The sequence below is a fragment of the Lycorma delicatula genome, chromosome 3 (assembly GCF_047948215.1).
Source record: "Lycorma delicatula isolate Av1 chromosome 3, ASM4794821v1, whole genome shotgun sequence".
NCBI classification, from domain to species: Eukaryota; Metazoa; Arthropoda; class Insecta; order Hemiptera; family Fulgoridae; genus Lycorma; species Lycorma delicatula.
The window spans coordinates 25321894-25349217 of NC_134457.1; the positions used below are offsets into that span (position 1 = coordinate 25321894).

Here is a 27324-nt window from a genome sequence, read left to right on the forward strand (position 1 = left end):
TTTTTTTTTTTATTTCACTTCATCCCCTATCGTAATTAATGATTACTTTAGTTATAAATATTATATTATTCATCTTAGGTAAACGAGCAAACTGTTTTTTTAATATCTTTAAGCAATTTAAAAAATAATCATTCCTGAGTGAAAAGAAAATTTTCAAAATTTTGAAAACAATTGGTCTATAAATATCAAAATATTTGGGTGAAGACGATGAAAAAATAGAACTGCAATCAATAAGATATATTTCTAGAATTTTTGTTATTTCTTACAGGCTATGTTAGTAACCAGTCAAAAAAGGATACTTTTCTTTAGTTTCTTAAATAAATGTTTTACATTGAAATGTTCAACAGAAAAAAAATAAAAATAAAATGGTATCTGTAATAATTTAGCGAGTTTTTAAATTTGAAACACAATGGAAAAATATATAGCGTATTTAGAAACTATAGAAATCATTATAAACAACGTGAATAAACACTTAATATCGTGTCCCTTTGATTTGAAATAAAAAAAATAATAAAAAAAAAAAACAGAAACGAGAGGCGGATTGTTAGTTGCATGATATGTATCATCATCGCCGTATGATCACAATTTACTTATTTTTTCTCGGGTTTTCATTACTGCCATATTAAAAATTATACCCTTCCTTAATTCCTGCTAATAAAAAATTTTTAACACTCAATTTTCAGCAGTTTCGCTTTCTCCCCTGTTAGAAGAAAGCATTGAACACATCGGTATGAAAATTACTGCAGTTACTTGATAAACTTGAATAAATTTAAGATAAATCATTTACACAGTTAATCAAAATTTTTATATTTGAAAATTCTAACTTAAACTGTTGTTAAAAGTAGAAGTCATTTAAAAATTACAATTAAACTTTGAGAAATACCAAAAATCTATATTAACGATTTTTTTTTATTGTTCGCACCATTATTTTTCTTTAAACGTACACCAGTAAGAAGAAACAGTAGTTACCAATTAAAACAAAAAAAAGATTTAATAAGATGATTTGAGCCATAAGTAATTGGTTAGATAAAACTTTTATTTCTTTAAAAACGTTAAAAATCTATTAACTACAAAACAAATGCAATATTCCATTTATCACTGCATTTATAACTGGATAAGTGATATGGAATTAAACTAAAAAATTATAGAATTATTTGAATTTGATAAATTTGTATGACATTCCGAAAGAATATATTATTTTGATATTACATTCTTTAGTAAGCCACTTCCTTCGCCAGTTTAATGAGTCTGTCTGTAGTTTATTACCTCTATGGATAGATAGACACAGAATCCAACAACAGGAATGTCGGTCGGGAAAAATATTTAGGAATCGTTTAGCATTAAAATATTATTAAAATGTAAATTTCGAACTATAAACATACGGGAGAGAAAAGAACTTAAGCTTCTAAACCATTCCAACATAATGAGATTTCCAAGATTTACTGGTTTATAAGATACATAATTTTATCGCTTGTCTCTAATTGTGTTACAAATTCATAAAGATAAGTGACTAAAACTTATAAAAGTAAGTAATACTTATTAGTAACGAAACTAATACTTAAATTATTTAGTTACTTTCTTAGTAACTAAAACTTATTAATATCCATGATGCAAATTGTGTGTAAGATACATTTTTTATTTTACGTATATATATTTTAGTTTAGTGCAATTTTATGATATTAGTTTAATAATAATTACACTAAACTAATTTCATTCATAGCATGATTATAGTTCTATATGAAAAATGAATATTTCTTGAAACAAATCGCGAAACTTATGAAGAATGGAATTGTGTACACTATTATTTCTATATACTCGTATTCTAGCCGGCCCGTCTAGCCAGAATCTGGACCCTCGGGGCTCAAGTCACCCCAGGCGAATCCCGCAGCCAACTCAGGAACACCTCAGGGCTCCGAGGCACATATTATATATATATATAAATTATGTTACAGTAAAATCCTGACGCATTATATTCCATAGGTTACGTGTGTTTCATATCACTTAATACTTAGAAACCTACCGTGTGATGGAATGCAATGCAGCTGCAGCCTTTGTCCACATGAGAACAATTTAGTTAGTTTTAGTCAAGCACTCATGAGGTAAAGTCTTGCATTAGTAGACTCGAACGATCCGATCTACTCGATAGTAGTATTACATCGTCTTATTGAACGATGCAATATCGAACGAGTCATTATATCTATATATATAAAAATTTAAGTTCGTTTGTGTACGCTTTAAAAACTCAAAATGTTCTGCACCGATTGAGCTCAAATTTTAGCACGATATATAACCCGCATCAATGACTGTTTTCATCTATTTTTAATAAATCTATCTATCTATTTTTAATTTGGAAATGTAAACAAAGGAAAACCAATCAGATCAATGCAAGATGGCCGCTGTTAAACACAACGACCAAATTTCTTTGAATTATATTTAACAGCTAAAACATCTGTATTTTATTTTAAAAAAAGAAACACCAAAACAAAAAGAAAAGAAAAGCCACCAAGAAGGATGACTTACAGTAAATAAATTAAAAAACCCAACTTTCTTATAGCCCAGATAGACTTAAGACTATGCAAACAAAAAAAGTCGAAATAACCAATCACACAGGAAATAACATCCCTGCATAATGACCAAAAAATCCTTTGTTAGGTTAAATATTCACTTTTGTCTGAATTTACAGAAGGCATTTACAACGAAGCATTGATAAATATTGATGACAAGTGCTTAGCTAATGCAAATAAAGTTCTTTGTCAATTGGGAATGCCAGCACCCACCTGAGCTGCAATTGCTTCATTTGATGTGGATTTACGCCGTGACCAGAGTTACAACACTGGTGATCTTCAGTCATATGTCCAATCAAACATTCCCAAATTAACGCGTGAACAGAAAGGCATTTATGATCGTATAATGCAAATGATAAATGACGGAGTTGGGGGGACCTTCTTCTTGGATGCGCCAGGAGAAACTGGGAAAACATCCCTCATTAGATTGATTCTAACAACGGTTCGATCAAAAAATGACATAGCCTTAGCTCTTGCTTCGTCTGGAATAGCTGCGACATTGTTACCAGGTGGACGGACTGCGCATTCAGCTCTGAAGTTGCCATTAAACATGCAAATCATCGAGACTCCCACGTGCAATATTTCCAAAGCATCCTGTATGGGAAAAGTATTACAAAAATTTAAACTCATTGTTTGGGATGAATGCACGATGACACATAAAAAATCGCTTAAAGCTCTTGATCGGTCGTTACCAGGTTTGCGTGGAAACGTTCAACCATTCGGGAATGCTTTGATATTGCTCGAGAGATTTTAGGCAAACACTGACTGTAATTTCTCGATCGACACCAGCAGGCGAAATAAATGCTTGCCTGAAACATTCAACACTGTGGCGACACGTACGTACATTGCAGTTGACTACGAATATGCGTGTCCAGTTGCAGATTGATCCATCAGCTGAAATATTCTCACGACAGTTACTGGACATTGGAAACTGACAGCTGCCAGTCGATGAGACGTCTAGACGAATATCATTTCCTGATAATTTTTGTAATTTAGTAACATCGAAAGAAGAACTGATCGAAAAAGTATTTCCTGATATTCAAATTAATCATAGAAATCACGATCGGCTCAGTGAACGAGCTATCCTTGCCGCCAAGAATAAAGATGTCTATCAACTTAATAATGTTATTCAATCGAGCATTTAAAGTGAGGAAATTACATATAAGTCGATAGACATTGTTGTGGAAGCAGATGAAGTAGTTAATTATCCGACGGAACTTTTAAACTCACTTGATCTGCCAGGGATGCCACCCCACATATTAAAATTGAAAATAGGTGAGCCAATTATCCTGTTGCGGAATATTAATCAAAACTCTTCAACGGCACGCGACTTGCAGTAAAGAAATTGATGAATAACGTAGTGGAAGCAACGATTTTAACGGGGCCTTTCAAAGGTGAAGATGTCCTCATTCCTCGAATACCCATGATCCCGACCGATACTCCATTTCAATTTAAAAGATTGCAATTCCCAATTCGATTGCTTTGTTTTGTTTCTCATTTCTCATCCATGCAACCACAATGTGCCACAGCGAAGCGTGGCGGGTACAGCTAGTAGTAATATAAAGTCATTTTCATGTATGCGTAATGACGTTAACAATTAATTTTTAACAATTACATGTATACTAATTGTAATGATTTTAATTGTAAAAATAAAGTTCATATTTTTTAAAAACGGAATTCGTTTCGTTGAGTTTTAAACTTATATATATATATATATATATATATATATATATATATATATATTTCCGAATAACCGATCTGTTGGGTCGAGAGTATACCTGATGCATGCAAACGTCTTCAACCCACTAACAAATACCCCGTTTGAATTTTTTTGATCGCTCTTGTCTCCCACGAGGTGCTCGCATACCTCACCACTCATATACCCAGCTCATACAATAATAAAAACTCACAGCTCATTAATTCAAATCATTAAAAGTTTGTGCTTATACCGGAACTACTATATATATATAAAAAAAAAATATATATATATATTTTTTTTTTTAATACATATTTATTAAATTTTGTAATACATATGAATCTATACATTTTTTTTTCAAGATTCTTTAAGATGAAATATATCTAAAAATAAACTCCTCAGTTATGCCACGAAACATGGGTAAATATTTGTTTGCGATTGATTGAGTAGTTTTTTTTTGTTTATCCCGAACAAACAAAAACCCTCTTCCTCTTTATAATATAAATATATATGCGCGCGCGCGTGCGGGTGTGTGTGTGTATTATCTATACGATATATTACACTGTTTAAAAATTGACGTTGGTTGAAGTTTTTAAAGTTCTTAGCGCAGGTGCAGGATAAAGACAACCATCTAAATAACAACATCCATTTACATTTTAATGAGTCAGCTGCTATACATACCTCTTGTGTTTTGTTTTTTTTTATAAAGTAAAAACAGCTGAAACTTAGAAGATAGATGGATATTATTTCAAAATAATCAATTTTTATTTTTCCCTGTTACTAGAAGTAAGGTAAATGAAAATAATTATGGTAATATTTTTATCTTTTAAATACTGAGAAATCTTTTCTATTTAGATCATATTTTACTTTTGAAAAAGTATTAAGATCATAATGTTGTGAGGATGGGCATAATAATAATAATAATAATAATAATAATAATAATAATAATAATAATAATAATAATAATAATAATAATAAATAATAATGACGCTACTGTTTCATATAAGAAAGAAATTTTTATAAATATAAAAGGGAGAATTTAATAGCTAAACTTAACACTAAGAATGGATTGTTAGATTCTGCACAACGGGGAAGCTTTCAAGTAGCTACAACTTAAGAAAAGGAACAATTTAATCTTGGTTTGGTTTAAATAAAAAAAAATTTGTTAAATCTTACGCTATATTCTGTATGATACTAGTAACATTGATGTTTCTTCGCACACCATATAAAATTGGATGACTTGAGAGACCAAACTGTGAAATTTGCAGTATTATTAAGGGAACATAGTCTATATAAAACGTCTTACCACTCAGACGAGAGGATTCGTGTGTGAAAATATTCTGATAAAAGAAAGAAAAACTTTTGGCATGAGCTGAATTACGGTATGCAGTACAATGCCCTTTAAAAGGCTAAACTAAATGCTTTCATTAGTCAGACTGTTGTAACATCAGTACTCAGTAAAAAAAAAATCAAGTTAGATTGACCAATTTGTCAATCGTGCCTCAAAATAATTCTAGATAACATAAGCTTTCACGTGATTAGGGTAAAAGAATTTCTGTGAAGTGAAAATACATAGCAAGACTAAATTGATCAAAGCGCCCACATTTTAAAACGGTAGAAAATTCCTGGGACAACATACAGCAGTAAGTAGATATATACAAAATGAGTGCAACATGTAGAAAGTTGTGTTTAGTTTCTCAAACCTCTTCTGCAGAACTTTAATTAACTTCGTGTTAAAAACTGACAACTCCGTTTTTAATTCGGAAGGTTCTGGCTTCATATCCTAGTTAGTAATAATTTTTTTTTATTTGCTAAAAATATCTATAACATATTTATAATATTACAGCGTAAGGAAGGGCATCCAAACATAAAAATTCTACATCAAATGATTTTCATAATTCTATTCCAGGAAAACCGAGAGTAAAAAAAAAAAAACAAATTTTTTTGTGCAAAGGTAAATTTTTTTAAATTTAAACTTCTCTATCCTAAACAAATCTATACTATCAGAGCAATACATAGATCCTAATTATACTCTTTGTAATACTTCATTATTTGAAGTAACAACGTATTATACAGGTGTAAGTCTATTCAACAAACTTATCTTGCATAATAGTCTATTGACTCCCGTGAAGTTTTTATTGTTGTACTGATAAACAAATTTTATTATTCAGTCAGCCAATACGTTAATCATTCACATTAAGACTATTACTGCTTGTTAGTGTATGTCAATAAATATGATAACAGTTTGCATTAGTTGACAAATTTATCTATTTGTCTACGAATGCAAATATTTGAAGAAGTGCAACAAATGTATTTCATATTTGGTTTTACAGTTAAGTAGTTGTGTACATTAACACGAATTAAAAAAAAAGTAAAAATAAAAAAAACAGGAAAGGGGTTGCGTAACAATCTAGGCTTTGGCGCTGACATTATTTTAAAAATTTCAATAAGCCATATGGTTTTTAAATAATTAAGGACTTACATATACAATTTTTTGAAGTACAATTGCAAAAGAAATCAAAATTTGCACTAAAAAAATTTGGATCTGACTTGACCTCCACCTGATAAAATGACATTTTTATCTTAAAAATTATATAGTATTAGGATATAACTTTAAAAAAATCAAAATTCGTAGTAAAAACTTTGGGTTTCAGTTAATGACCTATATATCAAATGATGTTTTTATCATAAAAATTGTACTGTATTTAGAGTCTTATTGGAAAAAAAATTAATTAAAAAGAATTGGGTCCTGTTTGACTTCCTTGCTTGACAAATAACTAGGAAATTATAAATTACTAGAAAAAAAAGAAGAGATAAAGTATCAGAAGCACAAAAAAGTTTTAAAAGGTCTCTTAATTCTTTAGTCACTCACATGGGAGGTGAGGATCCCCCTTTTTTTGAAAATAATCCGATGCTGTCCACTTATTACTAGAGGAAGTTGGATTTTCAATCTTGAAGATTAAAGTTTATAAAAATTAGTATTTTAAATACGAATACCATTCAACCCATTGTTTCTTGTGACTTAAAAATGTATTTCTTTTGGCAATTATTTATTTCACTAAGTTGGCTCAATTCGGTGTAATGTTATTAAACAAGGCTAAATAAACTACAGTTTACTAAAAAAAATATGGGTACCATAATGTTCTATATTGGAGTCGAAAATAAGGCTGAAACAGGGGTGTACCAGATGTACAAAAAAGAATATCGGGGTTTTACTTTGTTATAATATCTCTTAGATAAGGTGTAGTGTTGATTTAAGGCTGGAATCAAAGAGTAAAAAGAACAGTTTTAGTTTCATGCATGACCATAGATTGATTTTCTATCTTTCCCCATTGACAGCGTCACTAGCAAAGATTCCTGAACAGAAAGCCTTCTGTGTTTTGGAGTTTGCTAAATGGGAATGTGTAGTTACAGTTTAACGTGCGTTCCGCATAAGGTTTAATTGAGATACTCTAACTGACAGTAACATTTCTCGATGGTATAATCAGTTTAAAACGACCGGATGACTGTGAAAAGGAAACAATACAGGAAGACGGAGGTATCTGCAAAAGATGTTCATTATCAAAGAGTCTTTCCTGCGTAATACTAAAACACCTCTTAGGAAGGACAGCCGACCTAGCAATGCCGGTGATGACAAACTGGAATTTTTTTTAAGGAAACGCTTACATATTCCGATATCGTTGGTGGTCCGTATCGTATGTTTAGCCTGTAAGACCGAAATGTTGCAACATGAAGATGACTTTCTTGATCGTATCGTGTTTAGTGATGAGTGGAAAAGTTAACACACATAATGTTTGCATCCAGTGATTAGAAAATACTCACGACTTCTTACTTTGCCAAAGGGATACCCCAAAATTCAATATTTTTTGTGCTATATTACAACAGCAATTTTATGCAAGTTTCTTTTTCGCTGAAGCAAGCGAACAGGTTTCTTATATGGATATGTTGCATACATGGCTCTTTTCTCAACTGCACGATAGACCAGAGAATTCTGTTTGATAACAAGATAGTGCACTTCCTCGCTGATATAACTGTTCGGGATCGGTTGAATGACGTTTTCCCCGATCGCTGGATCGATCGGAGTGGACCCGGTTACAGTAGATCGTGGATAACAATGTTCTTTGCTGGTTGGGTTTCAATTAACCACATATCTCAGGAACGATCGTTCGAGATGATCGAATCATCTCAGGGATAACAGGAATGTATCCTGAAAATTTGAAAGTAATCGGTCAGTTGGTTCTCGTAATGCAATAAAAAACAGACTTGTATATATGGAGGCCAAATGTACCCTTTGTAATTCTCGGGGGCATTCTCTCGGATGACGCGGCTGCAGGACCAAGACTAAATAATGAGGTGCTTTTCCTGTGTTTTGGGGAAGACCGGGGTTGGGAAAACCCTGTTCAGGGGGAGTGGGCCGCTTAGGTATCCCGCTGCAGGTGATTGGACAGGAACTCCCGTAGTGTTTCGATCGAACTTCGATGAGGGGGCAAAGAAAGACCGTTGTCTCGGTGGGAGATCTCTTTTGGGTTCCTTATTTGAGTCGTGTCATCAAGATCGGAGTCCCGGTGGGGGAATCTCTATTAGGTTCCCTCATTAGAGGCATGACGATTAATTAAAGACCGAGTCCCGGCTGTCTGGGGGAACGTCAGTTCTGGACTAGGCAGTCTGAGACGATGGCACCCCCTAAAACCGTGTTCATGCTTGGTTTCGGGTCTGGCTCCAGGGCAGGGTATAAAAACGGATGAACTTAAAAAAAAAACTTGTGTGTGTGTGTGTGTGTGTGTATATATATATATTTATATACATTTCCGAAAACCGTGATCGGTTAGATGGAGAGTGTACTTGATGCATGTAAAGGTTAATCTTCAATCTGCTAACAATTACCCCGTTTGAATTTTTAAATTCGGACGATTTCTTGCAGATATTATAAGAATATACCCCATTGCACCTTCCAAAACGTGCCCCAGGAGCACCCCGTTTGTTACCAGTTGATGGTGATGATTGGTCTACCTTCCCACGAGGTGATCGAATACCTCATCACTCTATATAGATCTTGATATGACCTGGAGATCAAGATATGATCTTGCAAAAAAAGAGAAAGTAAATCAGATATAAATAACTTAAGTAAATGCTTCAATATATATATATATATATATATATATATATATATATATATATAAACTTGGACAATCTATTGTTTACAACTCTTTATGAGTCTTCCTATACTTTGAAGTGTGTAGGATTTGCGCCAAAAAAAAAAAAAATCTACATAATATTAGATTCTAATAATACCACAGTAATTTTTTTAAATATATATTCAATACCTACGGATAATATAAAAGTATCTTAACGTAATAATTTAACACAGATATCAGTTTAAAACAATAGAACTAATTACTACAGCTCTTTAATCTTTAAATTATCCAGTTCATAATTGAAAGTAAGAATAATAATTACGTAATCATGAGGTAAAAGTATATAAAATTAATGTAATACTTTATAGACCTATTATTATTTTAGACTCTTAGGTATTAATCGAATCTAGTTGTGTTAAAATCGGCTCGACTAAAATCCTACAGAAAAACAATTTACAATAGTCTGCTACTAAAATATTCAAATTACGAAAACACTTTTTATCTTTTCCTTTTTATTTTTCTTTTGTTCGTCCGGACCACTAAGGATCACTTTTGCGTAATAGTTTGTAACTTCTTTTGTTTTCCAATATTTTTTCATTTTTACAAGGAAGTATTGTAATCGCAAAAAATTTCGGTTTTCAGATTTCAACGTAAGTATACATTTTGACCATCCTTGAATCCATTTTGACTAGTTTCGGCGTGACGTCTGTACGTATGTACATATGTATCTCGGATAACAAAAACGATTAGCCGTAGAATATTGAAATTTTGAATTTAGAACTGTTGTAGCATGTAGTTGTACACCTCCCCTTTTAATTGGAATCGATTAGACAAAAATGTCCAAAAACGCCTAAAATTCAAAAAATCGGATTTTGAACTTTTTCTTAACTGTATAATATGCCCTCATTGAGAATTTTAATTAATATAAAATTTTAATATAAAATGTTAATTAATTAAATATTTGGATCTTACAAGGGGAAGGCACATCAATTCAATTCGTCTTCATCTCCTTGTTTATACTTTTTTTTTTTAATTTAAATATATTGATTTATTAATAATTATTAACCTCTGACTGTAAAAAAAATTTTACGTTAAATAACAATTCAATAATAACAATAAAAAAAAAAATATGAAAAATTATCAGAAGTTATTATTGAAATAAAATTTTATGTACTTTTTATATAAAAAAAAAGTGAATATATAATTTAATAGACGTATAAGGAAGTCATGTAGTGTCCACAAGATTTTTATAATAATATTAATTTAACAAAAACATATTCATTTTCATTCTAATCAAATTAAAGCTAAATTAATTTTTAAAAAAAATTACACATTTATCGATAATTTTTTATAAAACCTGTAATAAAAATACTTGTATTATTTAAATTATTTGTACTAATTTCTTATAATAATCATTATGTATAACGAATTCAAATAACCTTTTAATTTTACACTTTATAAAGTCTACTATAGTTTTAAGTAACGTATCTTTATAGTAACGGGCAATGTTTCTAGTTGATTAGTAACAGTCAATTACTGATAAAAAAATATCCATATGGTAGGTTCTTCTTACTAATTGCTTGAGGCGTAATCTGTGTCCATAAAAGTAAAAAACAAAATAAAATTCAGTGAGAAGAATTTAACGTGACTAACAGTCTATATAACGTTACATGAACTTTAACCAAATGAATATACGGTGTTTGTACTTTTATCAGTATCAAAAAGTGAGAAAGAGGTAAGGATAATTACTTTTTTCTTTAGACAAAAGAAAATTTAAGTTGAACAAAGAAAAAAATTATACTAAATAGGGATATATCTTGAACGTAAAAAGCGATAGGAAATTAGCACCTGGCGCCAACTCAAATTTATATCGTTATTCTCCACACAAACACGTGCTCTACCAAACAACGAAATACTTGTGGTTTTTATTAATCATGAAATATTTCTTTCCCTCAAATAAGTAACTGTTCCCTTGATACGCTCCAAATATCAATCTTCTGTCAATAACAGAGACTTAAGTTTTATCGCCCACCCTAAAAAAAATCTGATGGACACCACATGACTTCTTCCTTGTACGCCTATTAAATTACATATGCACATTTTTTTACAATGAAAAGTACATAAAATTTTATTTCATTAATAACTTCTAATATTTAAAAAAATTTTTTTTGTTATTGAATCGTAAATTTATTTTAATATTTATTTATTTTTTTTTTTTTATTTAAAATTAAATTAAATTTTTGGTAGAAATGGGATTTCTACCAAAAAAAAGTGCTGAAACTATTGTTTTTTGAAGGTAAAAAAATAATCTAAGGTAGAAAAATATCTTTATTTTGAAAATTTGTCTTTCCAGTATGATAACACTCCGCTGCACTTCAATTCCGCATTACTATGACTACATTAATTAAGTATTTTATGACAAATTGACTAAATAACGTGGTTCCATTTATAAGCCACCAAGATCACCAGATGCCATGCCTAAGAACTTTTCTATTGTGACGTTGAAAAGGGTAAAACATATACCATGAAATCTACTAATTTTAGATTATGTAAAACAATTTCTTTTTAGTATATCACTACCCCTTCAACAATAGGTGGATGAAAAGGAAAGACAGTTTGATGAATATAGACGTTAGTCAAGTTAAATCATACCATGGTCATATCCTATTGATTTTGACTCATATTTCAAGATATACTTTGATATATATTACCAAACATTAACAATTTTAGCAATTTTATTTTATTTCAGGAACTTGTTTTGAAGATGGATAAAAAAGTATTTAATAAAAGAAACCTGCTACATGCCGTTACAGTCGGTTCTCGATAATCCGACATTCTTTAATCCGACACCCCATTAATCCGATAGTTTTCACCTAACTGTCGAGGCAATTCGTGTAATGCCTTTTTTTTACTTCCGACTTCTATGCACGCCGTCACAACTGATAAAACAGAGAGACGCCACGCCCGAGTGGTGAATATAATGTTTTAAGCGAGTAAGTAGGCTGTGGATATCTGGAATATTCTAATAAATTACAGTACAGATCGTCATTGACTTCTGATCGTTATGGTTATCACTCAGCCGATGGATCTAAATGTAATCCAGATGGTTAAAAAAAATTACAAAAACAGTTTACTGTATAGTGTAATGAGTAAATCGGAAAACACGCCTATTTTAAAATTATTAAAAGAAATAAATTTTAAAGACGTCGTGTTTAATCTCGCATAAGCATCGGAAAAGATTCCTGCCAAAACAATAGTGTATTCTTGGAAATATTTGTGGCCAACTTAACCTCTGTTGCATTTATACGAAAAACGTAAAAAATCCAATGAAAAATGAACAAATACCGACGACATCCGAAAGTAAGGATTTCAGTTCTGACTCTGAACTAAACGATATTAGGGAGTCACTAACCCAATTGTGCAGTCAGGACAACTCAGAAGGACTGACACAAGACGACGTAAATGAATGGCTGACCGGAATTGAAGATGAAAATTACTAGTTGATGACCGAACGGGAGATAATTGAAGATGTGCTGGATCAGAACGAAGTCGATGATGACAGCGAAAACCTGACATCTTCGATTAGTACCGTAGGTCACGAAAGTGTTTCGAGTGCGTTTAATGTGACTATCATGTGGGCTGAAGGAAATGAACTGGCAGCTGCCGATATTTTAACATTGAAACGTTTGTGAGAAAATAATTTTAAATTGTCCATTAAAGCAAAAAAAAAATAAATAAAAGACTATTGAACAGTATCTTTCTGTTAAGTAAGTAGTTAGTTGTATTATTGTTATTTTCTTGATCAAGTTACATCAGTTATTCAAATTAATAACTTCGTATTTAAGTACGTAACGTTTTCTGTTGGTTATTCCACTTACATAAGGGTAATTCCTGTAATCTGACAAATTCCGGTAATTTTTACATCAGGGCTGTCCGATATGAGTCGGATTATCAAGAATCTACAGTATTACAATGACTGTTAGGGAACTGACAGAAGATACAAACTCGTCCTAAAAATTGGATTTCTAAAAGTAAGTAACAAATATTTTGTGTATATATAAATTTCATTTATATCATACATATAAACTCTTATATAAATAACCATATTTTTATTTAAAGGAAAGGTTATGAGAACACAGAATAGAATTTTAAACAAATGCATTGTGAAATTTTATCGGGGATTTCAGCCCAATTTTAATATTATGTTGTTTTATTTTCAAGTTTTTTGATTAAAAATTCATATGGACAGTTAGAGTCCAGAAAATTATAAATGACTTTTGTCTAGACATCTTTTAAAATTCTTGAAGGAAATCTGTTTCTCTTTCAACGAAAAGTAATTTTATGAGAGCTGGTAATTAATTTTACCAGATTGTTGCCTCAGGATGCTTGTATAGCCCGCCAGATTACCTTTTCATCTCGATACAACAGTTATATTTCAACATAATTGTAAACTCTTCATGAATAGGGTAATAAGTAAAAATATTGTTTCCTCTTGTTACCTGAAGAGTGATTTTAGTAATAGTAAATAAACTTAATTAAATCCTTATTCCTTAATATGTTATGAAATCGTGGCAGATTTATTTTAATGACTTGGATACAAATGAAATAAAGCGACGTAATTTATTCTGTAATTCAGAGAAAATTAAAGCTAATAATTATTTTTGTGGTAAAATAATAATGAAATTGAAGAAATAATGTATTCTTTAAAATTACATGTTATTACCGTGATAATAATACTAAAATAATTAAAAATTTCCTGGGTTTTTCGTTAGTATTAAATAAAATTATTCATTTATTATAAATATATGATTGCATTTTTAGTAAATATGTAGATTTTATAGTCGTAATTAATTTGTAGTAATAATAGATTTTCTCTACCATTATTAAACAATATCAATTTAATTATTTTCCATTATTAAATATTACATGTATATCAGATATATATTTACTAAATACAGACAATTAAAAAAATATGTCGCTTAAAATATGATGGAACGATAACAAGAATATTAGGCCACTTTAATCTTTAAATGGAGGCAATTTAGTGTTATCATTACCACTACTATTAGACGTATTATGTATATATTAAGAGGGATAATGAATAACGACTTTTTTCTTTTTTTTTAACCTCCGGGACCACTGTTAGATATTGCTTCAGAGAATGAAATGAATGATTTGTAGCGTGTGTGAAAATGCCATGCCTGATCAGGATTCGAACCCGGGACCTCCGGATGAAAGGCCGAGACGCTACCACTTGCGCCACGGAGGGCGGCAATGAATAATGACTTTATCTGATAAACATTTCATTTCTATGTTTGACTCTTAGTAATCTCCACGACTAGGAAACATTTCACGGTAGAACTGTCCCCACAAGGTACAAATACAAAAATACAACAGATGAGGGGACTGGCGATGATTCATACATAATTTCAAAAAAAAGAAGAAATTGACAATTTTTAGAAAAAGACCTTAGATCTTAGGTCTTAGAAAAATACCTAATTTTAGTCTTTTAATGTTTTTTTCCTTCCTTGTAAGACGTAAAGGAAGTATTGTGAACGCGAAAAATTTCGTTTTTCAGATTTCAACGGAAATATTCATTTTGACAATCCTTGAATTCATTTAGACTAGTTTCGGCGTGACGTACGTACGTATGTATCGCCGTTGGAATTTAAATTATAAATTTAGCTGTTGTAACATCTAGTTGTGCACTTCCCCTTTTGATTGCAATCGACTGATCCAAAAGTGTCCAAAAAAAGCCCAAAATCCAAAAGAAATATGGATTTTTGACTTTTTCTTAACTGCAGTAATAAGCCCTCATTGAGAGCTTTTCAACAATATATCAAAAATGGTATTTATTTCCATTAGTTATAGCCAAATAAAATTTTAATTAACGAAATATTTAGATCTTACAAGGGGAAGGCACATCGGTTTGAATCAGAATTTTTTTTTTCTTAACTTTTTTTTAATTTAAATATATTGATTTATTAATAATTATTAACTTCGGATTGTAAAAAATCTTTTACGACAAATAATAATTCAATAATAACAATAAAAAAAGTGAAAAAATATCAGAAGCTATTAATGAAATAGAATTACAGTATATGTGTACTTTTCATTTTAAAAAAAAATGTGTGTATGTAATTTAGTAGGCGTAAAAGGAAGTCATGTGATGTCCACATTAGATTTCTTATAAAGTATCCTGAATGGTGATAAATATCAAAAATGTATTTTTCATTAATAGATATCCTACGATTATTCTAAAGTAAAAGTATAATTACAAAAAAAATGTGTTAAGTTTATAAACTCTTACTGGAAGTTTTGATAAAATTCGCTTGTCTATTTTAGCACGACGGGTTGACAAGAATTCACATGATACTTGAAGTTGCGCTATGAGATAAAGTCTTTGGTATTAAAATAAATATAATTAAAAGGGTTCGTAATATTAAAATATATTGTTTTCTTTAAAATATACATCAGATTATATTATTACACGTGACATCTTTTTTTTTCTTCTTTTTTAAATATAGGCTTAAAAAAGAAGACCGTAAAGAAGATCGTAAAGAGAAGTGGTATTTTGAATAGGATAATATATCGGTAAACAATCTGTAATAAATAAAATGTAATAATGAAATGGAAAAAATATTAATGCATGTGTAGATAATAAATTAGATACTAAAGAAACCACATAAAACTAAGATACGACACGGTCACAGTATTAGTTTTAAAAACAATCGGAAACATTACGACGAAAAAACAACCAAAGAAGCGATGCTGCCTTATGCCCATGTATGTATTATAGATAGATATTATTATTATTTTTCTTTAATAAATTATCACTTAACATTCTTACCCACCAGGTTGGTCTAGTGGTAAACTTGTCGTGGTAAATCAGGTGATTCTGAAGTAGAGGTTCTCAGGTTCAAATCCTGATAAAGGTAGAGTTTACTTTTATTCGGATTTGAATACTAGATCGTGGATACCAGTGCTCATTGGTAGTTGGGTTTCAATTAATCACACATCTCAGGAACGGTATGCCTGAGTTTTTTTCAAGATTATAAATTTACCGGTAAAGTGACATTACACTGATAAGTCACTAATGATTTTATTCGTTGATGTGACTATAAATAAAAGGATTTTAAAAAAATATATAATGCTCTTAATTTTTTTAGAATATAATGATTTATTATTAATTTTAAAAAAAATTGTATTTATCACATAATCACATATTTTACAAATGTAACATTTGTATATAAATATTTAGATATAAATATACTGTGTAAAATACCAAAAGTAGCGTAATATATTACGCTTGGACAATATTTTATCAGATTTAGCGATTAATTATTAAAAAGCCCGAAAAGGGTTGCACTTGACAGACTATTTCAGACTCATTTCAAATATCCTGTAAGGTTTTTAAAAATGAATGACATAATTACGCACTCCCGAGCGAAAAAGACCGATTCCAGGCGGGGATGCCCCACTCGGGATGTCCCCGTTAAAGGCATTGGCATAAAGACCGAGTCCCGGCTCCTGGAGTGGGGACCCAGGGAGGTATAGCCGGGCCTGGTGGATCCTACTCTGGGGGTTTAAGGCGGGCGCAAAGTGAAATCCTCCGGACGGGACCGGAGGCCCGTTAGAGTAAAGGACACTCCCCTGGGCTGTGTAATACTTAACTGCAGGATCCGGCCCGGGGGAGAAAAAAAAGAATTATTATCGAATATTTAGAGTACAATTGGGGGAAAAAATCAAAATTTTTTAGTAAAAGTATTTGGATCTGATTTGATCTTTTATAATGACGTCTATAAACCTAAAAGATTAAGCAGTTTTAAAATTATAACTGAGAAAAAAATTAAAATTTTCAGTAAAAATTTGTGGCTATCAGATAACAACTTTGAATAAAGTGAAATTTGTATAATTAAAATTAGTCCTACTACTGTGGATTTTTCTGATGCACGCCTAATACACACATACACACTTATCTTAATTAAAAATATTTATCATTTTATTTAAATACAATAATAAATATTGTATAATATTTATTTAAATACTATATTTAGGATTTATTTAAAGTGGCCATGTATAGGATAATATTTCATTCTCATTTGACCCCCTTGTTCGACAGCTACCTTACAATTCTGGGTAACAGCCATAATTTTAAAAACAGATAAAGTATTACAATTATGTAACATTAATTATAAAATTGTTATATAATTAAAATTAATTATAAAAATACTTAGGGTGGTTTTAAAAAATTTAACGGGGTTTCTTTAATATAAATATATATATTGGGAATTTAATATTCCCAACTGACAAGTTTCGCTTGTTGAAAGACTGATGTAGCTGCGAGGCTTAACGCATTAGGGCGGTCAAGTTCGAGATCCAGTCAGCTCGAGTTACTTTTTTATACTTTAAATATTAATCATCTATATAATTCTACTGCTCATCTGTGACATCACAACGTAGCAGTCGACTACAGCAGCGTTTTTTGGGGTGGGGTGCGAATTTGTAAAATATTTTTTTTTCAGATATTGTTATTTTTTAATTGTTAAAAAATGTGCCTAAGAAAAATTTGACCTAAATTAGGCGAAATCTCAAGATAATGAAGATGACCTTGCTCTACAGTCTCATTCCTTTAACCTTTTAAGTTGAAAATTTAATGACATTAATGCCCCATATGTAAAAATAATCTGACCAAGTTTGGTCAAAATCGTTCCAGTAATTCTGGGGATAAGATGATTTAAAAGCCAACACCGAACGAACGTACATACGAACGTTATAATTTGAAAAATTTAGATTCTGTTTTTTGGATTCCTTTAGTGTCAAAACGTCAAGATATAAGCCCACATTTTCCCAAATTGGAAACCGATTACAATACTTTTCCTTCTAGAGCTATAGTTCTGCTATACCGCTATCTAGATGGGAAAGTCAAAATTATAAGTGCCATGGTGATCTCTGTCGACGGGTCGAAAATCAGGCCGAAGAAGGAATAAATAAACAAATAAATATATATTTATTTATTTATAGCCCAATATTTATGATAAATTACAAATTTTTTTCAACAAGTTTTAGAAGTATAAGACAATAACTTTTATAAATAATGTTGAATATCTGCCATTCGAAATATCTGCCTGATCGTGACTTGGTAATGCCACGCGAGACTCCATGACTGGAGCGGGTGGTTGTCCTCGGCTCCTGCGCGGACCGGAATGAGGTTACGTTCCCCTTGTTAGGTGACCTAAAATGGTCAACTTATTTGGGTGTACGTCTGAATTTCTATGTCGCGTAAGACATCATTTTGATTGGTATGACTGTGGCACTGATTTACATTTCAACTCGTTCGTTCTTTGAAGAATTCACAGTCACGAACGGTACTGTCAAATCTGGACTAGGCGCAGGGTCCGTGTTTCCGCGGTTTCGGTCAGTTAGTTTGAGTGAATCATGTTAGGTTGTAAAGTTGTCCGTTTGAGGCCTATGTGAAGGCAAAATTTGATTTGTATTTTACTGATGCAAATGTCTGCCAAGGCATTTACATCGGTGGCATCTCGACCGAGGCCTGCCTGATGACTATGAGATGATCAGTTAGAGGGTCTGAAGACGACCTCCGGTAAAACCCCTCAGGGGTTGGTGTGGCGACCGGTAACGTTACAAGGTGGGTGACTTCCCCCTACGGGGTTGGGATATCATCTGAAATCAAATTGGAGTTAATAATAATATTAAATATTTTAAAATATGGAATTTTAAACACCTAAAAAGGTACTTCCTTCGTACTAAACCTGAATTTTTCCACGACCATTATATAAAAAATTAAAAATAGCATTAAGTACCCGTCTTACTTTTTTAATTTTGTCCAAAATTGTATGCCATTAATGCTCCATAAATAGAAACCTTTTGAACCATTTTTAAAAAACTTATGTTGAGGCAGTCGGAAGATATTAATCAAAATAATACGTTTAAGTACGTATATATTATTTTCGGAAATTTCTATAATTTTTCTATATTCTTTTGACTAAGGTGGTCTTGAAACGTTGATATTATAAAACTTCTCATACCCAAAATTTTGGGCGATCGGTATACTTTCCCTTTATAATTTTGCTGCTAAAGGACAGCAAAAGTTATCATTTATAAACAAGCTTATTTTGATATTTAATACTTATTGTATATTCTTTAATTTTAATTTAAGAATAATATGTTTTTAATCAAGAACAAATATTCTAAGTTGTACTCTTAAATATAGAAAGAAATGACGCATTAATAAATGAATTTATAGATTTATTAATTTTATTATGAATTCTAATTTAAATTTATAATTTTTGTCAAGAAAGAACTAGAAGAATAATTTTGTATTTATAATATTGATTTCTAAATTAAAAACATATCTTTTATCAATTTCTATTCAGTCTATATCTTTCTGATTATATAACTAACATTTACAAAATATATATTTATGTTTATATTAATAATTTTTGTTCTTTTTTTAATAATCCAATTTAATTATTCATAAAATATAGTTCTATATTTTCATATACTCGTATACAGTGTTCACAAAATATGACAACCCTTATATAACTTTTCAACAGTAAAACATACAAAAATGAAATTTAACAAATGTTCTTACCTCAAACGATCTACTTTTTTTGCTACCACACTATCATACCTAAAGAATCTAGGAATCCCTATGGAAGGAGGGACAACTCGATAATCTAAATAGAAAGAATAGGTTTGTGATCATTACTTGGCGTGTATTATGGGCCACTTTTGAAACTAACTGTGAAAATATTAAAGGTCACCATTTTGGAATTGTGACATAATTTTGAAGGACCTTGAAAATAAAGTCGTTCATTACTACAATCCTAAATAAAATGACGGTCATTTGATATTTTTCACAGATAGTTTCAAAAGTAGTCTACTTCTTAAATAACTCGTAAACACTGAAATAATTTAAAAAAATAAAGCTTAGCAAATTTTCCTGCCTCAAAATATTTATTTTTCGATATAAGACCACTATTTGTGGTGTACTGTAGATCACATTTGAAACTAGAAGTGAAATAAAGTAAATATTTAAGGTTGTCGTAGACCGAATTTTTTATTTCAAAAAGATTGTTCTTTTATTCCCTTTAAAATGATGTATTACAATTCTACCTTTTCCATTTAAAATTTCTGAGTTGTCTACCATGGCGTTTGCCTGGCTACTTTTGGATGTGGAAGTATCATACAGAAAAATTAGATAGTTTTCAGATAGGGGCATTTATTTAATTTAATTTTTCAATGTTAAACGACTGATAAATTATTTAAGGATATCGAAGGAGGTCGCTAGAGCTCCCCTCTGGCATGTATGACAACTTGACAGAGAGACGGCGACGCTACTTCTATAGTCTTTAAAATAGAGTTTTTCGACACCTTCCGTACTTTCAAATTCATTTTATTAAATAAATAAGAATGATGTATTTATGAATGATTGTGGTTAACAATACTGAATAAAAATGTAATCTTATGCGCAAAACAGTTTTTCGATAAGCATTCTTACTTTTTATTGGAGCGCATAAAAGTTCCACAGTTTCTACTCTAAAAATATTCAGACTTTAAAAGCGGTCCGACCAAGATCAGCTGATCCTGAACGGTCAAAAACGATTCAGGAACGACTCAACCAATTTACATAAAATTTTATCCTGAATATCTAAACTTCAATGAAACTGATGGGTATCATTTGAGCCTAAAAATGTTATATACAGTAAAAATTATATATCTCGTCAAGTAATATGCAACTCTACGCCTAAACATATTTATGTTGAACTAATATTTTTTACAAACCATTTATGTACTAGATCTCAATGAAAGAGAGGGAATGAACAAAATGTATCAGAAGTTATTTTTAAATAGTATTCTAATAGTGTTTCTTATCTTACTGAATTTATCCCGTAGAACTCGTTGTAGGACAAAAATAATATGTCTTGTATTAAAATGGGATCCCTATAGAAAAAATTCTGATGTGGAAACCACATGACTTCCTTGTATGCCTATTAAATTACATACATACCTTTTTTAAAATGAAAAGTATATAAAATTTTATTTCATTAACAACTTCTAATATTTTTATCATATTTTTTATCTTTATTATTGAATTATTATTTATTGCTTTTATTTAAAAATTTTTTACACTCAGAAATTAATAATTATTAATAAATCAATATATTTAAATTAAAACAAAAAAGTTAAAAAAAGGAGATGAAATCGGATTGAACCGAAGTGCCTTCTTCTTGTGAGATCCAAATATTTCATTAATTAAAATATTATTTGACTATAACTCTGGAAACAATGAAAATAAGTATCATTTATGATATACCGTTGAAAAGTTCCCAATAAGGGCTTATTACTGCAATAAGAAGTCCAAAATCCAGTTGTTTTGGATTTTGGGCTTTTTTGAATACTTTTTGTCTAGTCGATTGCAATCAAAAGGAGAGGTACACAAGTAGATGTTACAACAGTTCTAAATCCAAAATTTCAACATCCTACGGATAATAGTTTTTGAGTTATGAGAGATACATATTTCACGCCAAAACTAGTCAGAATCGATTCACGGATGATCGAAATGGATATTTCTGTTGAAATTTGAAAACCGAAATTTTTCGCCATCACAATACTTCCTTTACTTCGTACAAGGAAGTATAAATGGAACGACCAAGTAACCTGTATCGTTACTTGATTTATTTTCAATCGAAAACATACGGGACTTTGACCATACTTGACCTTTCCTCCGAAAGAGATTTCAGAGTAAGTTATACTCTTATTTGGAAATAACTGGGCTGCTTGGACATGTAAATATTTTGTATTATAGTATTTGTTTAGAATTCTCGTATATATTTTATGTCTTAATTTATCAATATAACTTATTAATGTGGAAAAAACAGATTGAAATCATTCGAACATACGGCATCTAATCCGAGCGGAAACCGATTTTGTCACTTCTGCTAAATTCAAATGAAAGTTTTTGTATATTGGCTTGGACCAATATTTGTCCTCTCTCTAACTTCAGGTCCCTCATCGTAACCACATCGTTACTCGACTTTTTTATTTTCAATCGAAAACATACGGGTCTCTGTCCACACTTGACCGGTTCGCCGAAAGAGATTTCCTTTTTTTCATAGAGTTGAAGATGTATGTGGAGTTGACAAAACGTATCCTATATTAAATAAAAATGAAACTATGTAAAAGGAAAACGATCGAATGAAAATTTAAGCTTGACAGAATGTGTTTTGACTTCATTTTTTTGCGTACAGTTGAAAACGGAACTGTCCAAACGGTTTCATGTAGAATTAATAAAAATGTATTTTACTGAAATGTAAAAGAAACTTTATATATTAGGCAAATTATCGAATGAAAGTTTAATTCACAAAGCAGTACGAACCATAAATTTATACTTTCTCATAAATAATCTTTTTTGTAACATCTAAATACTTTGCAAGTTTGATGAAATTATTGTTAATTTGACCAGTTCATTTTAATACAGTACAGTAGGCATATTCATTATGTAATGACGGTATCGACATCATTCAATGTCCAGCTTAGATTAAATTCATTAAGAAAAAAAAAATTTAGATGGTAAATTCACAATACAAAGGTTTTATACTTATATCTAATTAAAAATTCTGTAACAATTGATCATTAAAAAAATAGTGAGCACTTTTTGCACTAATAAAAAAGAAAAGAAAAAAATATTTTTTCAGAAAACACAAATGTGTTTTGCTATTTCTTATTATAGCTTGTTGAAAGTAGCAAAAAAATGTAGTGTATAATAGTAGATTTTCACTTGATACTATTATTGATATTTGCAAAACTAATTTTTTTATGATAAATTACATATTCAGTTAGAATATCTACGTTTGAAGATATTAATTTATTTTTCATTATATATTTATTTTTATACTCGACAAATAACTTGTTAAATTTCAAATCTTTCAGGAAAGAGATTCGGCAACAATTAAAATTAGCGATGAAACGTTTAAAAAATTACATATCAACAACTATTTATTTTATTGAAATAAAATCATCACTAAGTAATCGATAAGTTTAATAAAAATATTATTTTAACTACAGGTTTAAACCTATTATTTATTACTGCCGTATTGTATTCTATAAATAATAACAATTCCTTTGTTCACCTAACAAAGGTAGTGCGCTAATTTACTGATGTACAAAAAGTTTTAAGTTTGGCAGATATAAAGTAATAACGGTAACATAAAATTAGAAATGAATTAAATTACTGAGATTATCCAGTAAGGGACAAAAAAAAGGAAAAGGTAGTTTCAAATCATATTTGCTAATATTATAAACCTATAAATAAAATAAAAGTTAATTTTTTATTCAAAAAAAGCAGGATAAGACCCCCATGTTCAGGGGCAAAAATTATGTCATTTTATTTTAAAACAATTTTCTGCCGGCCTACGTGGCGCAAATGGCATCGTCTCCACCTTTCATTCCTGGGTCCTGGGTTCGCATCCCGGTCAGTCATGGCATTTTCAATACGCTATAAATTTATATTCAGGCTAAATGATCATAGCAGTCCATCGCTCGCACATCTCTTTAAATAAAATTTCCCCGATTTTTAAAACCAATTACACATCCTAAACACCCACCCTATTAGTTAACAAACGATTACCCTTAAATTCGTGTCTGTAAAAAAAAAAATAATATTTGAACAATTTTAAAAATTAATTTAGCTTCCTCATTTTGTGGTACGAATTTAACTCATAACACTCCCTCCATTAACGTTTATTTTGTTATAATCTCTAATTCTAAATTATGGTATAATTGTATGTATAATTGAACCCTTAATTAGTGCTGTTTTTTTTTTCACCCGTTTGTAGAGAATAAAATACAAAATTTTTTAAACCGGTATCCAACCCGAAATAAAGAAATCCATGTTCTTATATCTCACTATTCATATATTTTAAATATCACTTAAAATAATGAGATTACATTCAATATGTATAGCATTTGGGATTCTTTTGTTATGCAATAATTAATTTTTATAAAATAAAGAATTATTTTATGTTAAATTTAACATTCACTTGATTTTTTTGTATTGTACCTTTTATACTTTATATCTAAAAACTTAAAAGCCAAATTTGACCGACTAGGGAAAGAAATGTAACCAATATAACGCATTGTTTGACGAATGAACACATTTTTTATTTTAAATTAACTGTCTATAATTTTTTCACGACTTCCAATTTAAAACATCTGAGATTTAAAAAAATAATTAATATTAATTTTTTTTTTTTAGAATAAAAATGTTCAATTTGAAGCTAGTCCCAGTACCGAACATAATAAATTTGTTATTTTTTATTTATTTTCCTAATATATACTTTGTAATCTGTTCGACTAGTGAACAATAAGAAACAATCCCCATAGCTTAATGAGATGAGGATGATATGTATAACATGTAAATGAGATTATAATGTTGTACAGACTCAGGCCGACCATTCCTGAGACATGTCGTTAATTGAACCCCAACCACCAAAGTACACCGGTATCCACTGTCTAATAATCCGTATAATTGCAACTAAATTTTACTTGGATTTGATCATCAGAACATTCGAATTCGAAAACAGCTGTTAAACAACTGATTTGGGACGACCAGTTAACCATTAAACCAGCCCGATGGGCTAAATGTGTTATTTGTAGAACTAAATGTCATGTAAGTGCGTTTTATAAAACGGTGGGCTAGACACGCTGAAAGTCTACAATAAATTAGATTCAGTGAAGAAAGGAACTGGAAAATATCTTACTCATTAATTTTCCTAGTCAACCTCGCATGGGATGCTTTTTAGGTACTTGCGTATTAACGCCACCGCAGCTACAGCTTTATTTAAAAACAAAGTAGTCAATCGGATTTCGGTGGAAAATCGGCCGATATAGAGTTTAACATAGATTCAAAACAGTCTATTAATTTTAATAAATGGTTATTTATATTTATTTATTTTATAAATTTAGCCAAACTTAACCTACGCTCGCTTCGCTCGCTAACCTTGACTAATTAACAGGAGTGTTTTGATTATTTAAATAATTGCAATAATTACTGAAAAAATAAATAAATACTCAAAAAAGTACGGTGTTAATTAGACAAGGCGAGCGAAGCGAGCGTAGGTTAAGTTTGGTTAAATTATATTTATAAAATAAATAAATATAAATAAGCATTTATTAAAATTAATAAAGAGACTGTTCATTTTCCACCGAAATCCGATTGACTACTTTGTTTTTAAATAAAGCTGTAGCTGCGGTGGCGTTAATACGTGTGTACCGCTTTTTATTCAAAGAATAGCTTTAAGAACTTTTGAGAGTGACGGTTGTGGAATCTTTACGATTCCCATCTAATATTTAGGATAAGAAAAAATCTACCACTTATTTATTTACACAACACAGTTGCACTCTTTTTTTACTAATTAATAATGAATGATATTAAGATTTATTAATAATTGCATGTTGTATTAAAAACTTACTTCGTGCGAAAAACTACCTTACATTCTAGTACATGGAAAATACTGATAAAGATTACTTGAATATAAATCGGAAAATAACATTTAACAATAATTCTTTTATTATATAAAAGTACTACAAAGAAGGTGGATAATATGATAAGAAAGTTAGTTAAATAATATTTTGTAAATGGGGTCCTGTAAGAAGAAAGACCTAAAAACTGTAACTGAAAAAAAAACATACGGAGACCTAAAAATTGTTAGTTAATAAAAAAAGCTTCGTTATCATTAAAATTTTAGTTTTATTTTTCTTGTACTCTAAATTATTCCAAACCTGAATTTTAGTATATTTTTATTCAACGTGTTCAAAAAGAATGAAAATGGAAACAAAACTAAAAAAGCGACGCAATTCACATTGAGAGGTGTAGAAGCTGCATGTTGGAATCAATAGAAATAATATTATACATCAATTGTTGTTATGTATACATATGGTTGAACGGTCAACATCAAGACGTGTTTGACCTATTCCATGCTACACTTAAACGCTGTAAAAAGCTTAGATAATATTAATAAAGTGTTTGAACAAAGAGTTACGGTAACTTCTAATGTCTTTTCCCACTCATAAGTATAATTATTCACAATTAACGTATTAGACAAAAAACGATACGTATAAAAGTAATTTATCTGCACCCTATTCTGACTAACAAACATTAGTCAACAAGGCACGATACTATAGGGAGCAGCAAATATATTCGACGAAATTACTTGTTATTTAAAAATGAGATTGTTATTTACAATTCCCATGTAAGTTAAATAATACTAATTTCATTGTATTAATAATAAAAATTAATCATTATTACTGATATAATTATGAAATATTATTATACCTGATTCTATTATTATTATTCGAAGAAACAAAAACAATTTTTACTTACATTAAATGTTATTTGTCCAAAAAAAGTCCTTTGTAATTCCAGTGTCGGTGTACCATTTATTTACTAAATTAACTAATTTAATTACTTTAAATTAACTTAATAGAAATAAATGTGTTAAACAAAACGATAGAATTAAAAAAAAACCAATGATGTATGCACTCGACTGGATAAGTCACGACTCTTTAACAGAGCGGGTGCAACACGAACGTATGCGCCCCGCTGCACGGTTAACGGAATCCAGTGAACTCGAGAGATGATCTCGCTCTATACGTAACGATCAGTGATGTAAATAGAATATTCCCTTTATAAAAATTTATTCCCTCGTTTAATTATGGTACCTAAATCTGGTATTATTTTTATTATAATATAATATTTAACTTTTAAAGAAATATTTCATTGTATTTTTTTCTAATATAATATTTATTTCTCTTAGATTCGTCATTTACCTATGAAATCAGCATTTTTAAGAATTTTATGTCTTAAAAATTCTAAAGAACTTTACCCAACCTATAAAGTCACGTA

General features: G+C 30.2%; 1 protein-coding gene across 1 annotated transcript in view; it reads right to left on the bottom strand.

The window, feature by feature from the left end:
• The window catches only part of LOC142321461 (uncharacterized), a 221734-nt gene extending 194697 nt beyond the window's left edge, over nt 1-27037 (bottom strand). The window contains exon 1 of the mRNA XM_075359560.1: nt 26803-27037. The gene's annotated coding sequence lies outside the window, so the exon portion shown is untranslated. The remainder of the gene's footprint in view (nt 1-26802) is intronic.
• Nucleotides 27038-27324: the final 287 nt, after the last annotated feature.